Raw genomic sequence first — 4,931 nt, forward strand, 5'->3', positions numbered from 1 at the left:
ACACACTTGCATGCACATACACATCTACATATATGTTTGGGGCTAGGTTCTCTAGAGAAGCAAAACCAATGAAACATATAAACATGTTGCTTGGAAAAGTAGAAGGTCAGCAAAAGAAAGGAAAACTCAGTGAGATGGATTGACAAAGTGACTGCAGCAATGAACTTGAGAATGGTGGAGACTGTGAGGATGGTACAGGATAGGGCAAGGGTGAGATCTGGTGTTGTTCAGAGGGTCCGTGTGAGTCAGAGTTGATTTGACAGCATCTAACAACCTAACATACATATTTCCACCAGCTGCACCTGGAGAAAAGTGAGAAATGTCCCCCAATAAAGATTTACAGCCTTGAAAATTACAATGCAAAGTCACTATGAGTTGAAATTGATGCAGGAAACAGTGGAGTTTGGGTTATATTTATTCATACACTAATAGCCCAAAGACCATGCTTCTCTGGTGGCTCTGAGGGAGACAGATGGGCAATCTTCCATATGATTTACAGCCTTGAAAACACAGTAGACAGTCAACTGTGAGTCAGTTCCAATTTGACAGGAGTAGGAATGAGTATTATGTTGTTGTTATTAATGATTCAAATAGACCTTCTGACTAACAAATCTAATCCTTGCTCCATCCTCACTGCCTGTCATGCTTATTGGTCTACCCACTGTGCTAATCCATTTTGTTGAGGATATTCTCTTTTGATAACCTTTACCAGCATGTTTTTCCCCAAGGATTCCTTTCTATGTGCTCAAATTACATGAGATCAAATTTCATCATTCTTACCACTGAAGAGCATCCTGGTTGCATTTCCTTTAAGACAGATTTGTTTGTTTTTTTGCTGTCCGTGGGATTTTCAGTAGTCTTCACCAACAAACAATTCAATGGCATTGGTTCAACTTCATTCATCTTTATTCATTGTCCAAATTTTATATGCATTTGAAGCAATTAAAAATACCATGGCCTGGATCAGGTACACCTTAGTATTTAAGTGGCTATCCTTGCTCTTTAGCTCTATAAAGAGAATCTTGACAGTAGATTCCTGAATGAAACATATCTTTTGATTTCTTGACCACTGCTACCATAGAAGTTGATTGTAGATAAAAGTAACCATTGATTCTTGATCGTACACTACTTTCGGAAATTGTTCGTTGTCAATCAGTTCTTTTCAGTACAGCAACTATCCATTATTTCCATGTTTTTTAGATGCTTCCTGCATTATTTAATGTTTTGCCCATAGATTCCTTCAGTACTGTGACTCAAGCCTTGAATTTATTCCTTAGTTCTTTAAGCTTGAGAAATGATTAAGTGTATTCTTCTTTTATAATTTTCTAACTCCAGCTCTTTATACATTTCATTATAATACTTTGCATATACATATGTATATACTGTATACATATATATATGTATAATATCTACATAGTATGTATATATATTATATACATATATACCTTACATATGTTGTTGTGGTTGTTTTATATCCTCGAGTCACTTGCGACTCATAGTGACCCTATATACAAAAGCCCTGAAACCTGCTCTATCCTGTACCAACTTTATTGTCTCTGATACTCCTACCCTCATTACTCCAGTCCCTGCATCAATCCATCTCATCAGTGGTCTCCCTCTATCCATCCCTCTGTGTTTCCAAGCATGATGTCCCTCTCCAAAGACTGGTCCCTCCTTGCAACATGCCAATAGTATGTCAGATGAAGCCTCAGGATCCTTGCCTCAAAGGAGCAGTGGATAGATAGATGATAGATAGATAGATAGATAGATAGATAGATAGATAGATAGATAGATAGATAGATAGATAGATAGATGATAGCTCAGGGAGCCTTCTGAGTAAAGCATTTCAAAGCCAGCCAGAAGCTACAAGGTTCAAATTCACCAGCTACTCTATAGGAGAAAGATGGGCAGTCTCCTCCCATGCAGTTTACAGCCTTGGAAAACCCTCTGTAAGGTCAGCTATAAGTTGGCTCTGACTCAATTGTACATAACAGCTAACAACATAGGTAAGTATGTATGTGTGTGTATGTCACACATGGATACATGGGACTTTCATGACATCGTCCGTAGGGAATGGTGTTGCTAATCCAAAAGCTGTGCCTGCAGCCTCAGAAACCTAAGGGAGGGTCACTGATGACTTGATTCCAGCTCGACGCAAGAAATTTGAGCTTTGAAATCTGTCCCTCTTTATGTGTATGCATTTGTGTGAATGTGCAAAGAGCTTGAGTTAGAAAACCAAAATGGAAGAATACACTCAGTATTTCTCAAGCTTAAAGAACTGAAGAATAAATTCAAGCCTTGAATCACAATACTGAAGGACTCTGAACAAAATATTGGATGATGCAGGAAAAAGAGAGAGACAGTGTGTTGTATGTGCCAGCAAGTTGGAGCTGACTCATAGCTGACCCTCCATTGAGTTTCCAAGACTGTAAATCACACAAAAGATAGACCCGTCTTTATCCCTCAGAGCCACTTGTGGATTTGAACCATCAGAAAGGTGTGGCCTCTGTGTTGGCAGTGCAACTCCTTATTGACTATAGTACTAGAGCTCCCTTATACACATATAGAGGGAAGTGGGGAAGGGAGAGGGAGACTGATTTAGAGTGACCAGAATCTTCATTCCTGAGAGGTATAGACCTTTAGTAGTCATGTAAAAATTGCATTACTGTAGTTTTTCCTTGATTTTAGCTACAGGGTGTAATAATGCTAAAGATTGAATTAAGAAAGTTCCTATACTCCAGACATACTCTTTTTTACCTCTCTTATGTAAAAACAATCATTTCCCCTTGGTGATCAGGATCACGAACACCAGGCAATGCAGTAACTCCTTTCTTCACTGACTGATCCAGAGGCATGAGTAGCCCACAGTGGCTGAGTGGCATTCATAACTCCCAGTTCAATAGACAGTCTTGAGTCTCTAAGTGAGAGTGTTCCACACTTTGGAACTAGCAGTTCAATACCCATAGAGCTACAGAGATAGGACGTGAAAATTTTAGAACTGAGTTACTAGGGAGCATAATAATTCTGTCACTCTAGTTTTCACTCCTTAATTCCTGGATCTGTGAATCCTGGCTATTGGAGAAATAATTTCATATACTGGATGCTGGTTTAGAACATACAGTCTCATGGAGGGAACTCTGTTAGCTTAGCTGGTAAGGAGTTGTTTTGCCAACCCAAACACATGCAGTTCAAATTGACCACCTGCTCTGCGGGAAGAAAATGAACAGTCTCTTCTGTGCAATTTATTGCTTCTTTTTTTTTTTTAAATTTGTTGATTTTAATGAACCTTTACAGAGATTTTGGATTTCCATTCATTCATTGTTGCACTGTTTTCTCTACTCCCAACCCCCAATTTACTGCTTTTGAAAACCCACTGGAGGGTTAGCTGTGAGTTGGTTTTGACTCAGTGGCACAAAACAACAGTAACAGCTGCATTGAGAACATTACCCTAGCAGTACAAGTACTGCAGCCTAACTGGTGTCATAATTATATCTTCTTTAACCCCTTTTTTAAAAAAATGCTTTAATTAATGCACACTTTCTTTCTCCCTCCCCCTTGTAAGGTTTTAATTGTCATACATGTTATTTCTAATCATCCATTCATTTCAGAATGTTCTTCTTTTCATCCATTCCTGCAGTGTTCATTATCTAGCTTTCTTTTTCCTGCTCTTCTCCCCTCCCTCTGTCTCAGTCTTCCTATTACAATAATGGACGTATGCAGTATTTGTCCCTTTGTGATGGAGATATTTCACTCAGCATTATGTCTTCCATAATCATCCACATTGTATAGTGTCTTATGAGTTCATTATTTTTCAATGCTATGTGGTACTCTATTATGTACTATAGTTTCTTTAGCTGTTCAGTTGTTGATTGGGACCTGGACTGTTTCCATCATTTTGCTGTTGTGAATAATGCATATATCTGTTGTGCTCTGATTTCTTTCTTTGGAGTATATTCCTAGTAGTGGGATTGTTCTTGGTGTTGTTAGGTGGTGTCGAGTTAAGTACGAATCATAACGACCCTGTGAACAAAAGATCTGAACCCTATTCTCTCCTGCACCATCTTCACACTTCCTGATACACAAAATCCCATTGCAGCAGTCATTGTGTCAATCTACATGGTTGAGGGTCTTCCTTTTCGTCACTGACCCTCCACCCTTCCCAGCTTTATATCCTTATCTGAGGAATAGCCCCTGCTAGCAACATGCCCAAAATATGTGAGGTGAAGCCTCATCATTCTTGCTTCCCAAGAGCACTCCAGCTGCACCCTCTCCAAGACATACGTGTTTGTTCTCTTCGCCATTCATGGGTTGTTCAGTGGTCTTCTCCAACACCACAGCTCAAACCTATCAGTTCTTTTTCTGTCATCCTTATTCATTGTCCAGCTTTCAGATACTTGGCAAATAATTTGGAAGACTATGGCCTGAATCAGATGCACCTTAGTCCTCAAATTGACATCATTACTCCTCAGTAATTTGGAGAGGTCCCTAACTATAGATTTTCCTTGTCAGTGTATCTCCTTATTTCCTGTTTTCTGGGACCAAGGGTATTCCATTGTATGTTGTTGTTGTTGTTATGTGTCACTGGGTTTCTTGCAACTCATAGCAACCCTATGTACAAGAGCCATAAAACCTGCGCTATCCTGTGCCAACCTTATTGTCTCTAACACACTTACCCCCATTACCCTAGTTACGGAATTGATTCATCTTATGGACGGTCTTTCTCCTGCGCTGTCCCTCCGCCCTCCCAAGCATGGCCTGCCTCTCCAAGGACTGGTCCCTCCTTGTAACATGTTCAAAGTATGTCAGACGAAGTTTGCCTCCAAGGAGCAGCCTGATTTCACCCTCTCTAGGATGAACCTGTTTGTTCTCCTCACAGTCTATGGTGTATTCAACACTCTTCTCCAACACTGCAGCGCAAAGACATCAATTAT

This window comes from Elephantulus edwardii, unplaced genomic scaffold, assembly GCF_000299155.1.
Source record: "Elephantulus edwardii isolate Elephantulus edwardi_28Jun2011 unplaced genomic scaffold, EleEdw1.0 scaffold00045, whole genome shotgun sequence".
NCBI classification, from domain to species: domain Eukaryota; kingdom Metazoa; phylum Chordata; class Mammalia; order Macroscelidea; family Macroscelididae; genus Elephantulus; species Elephantulus edwardii.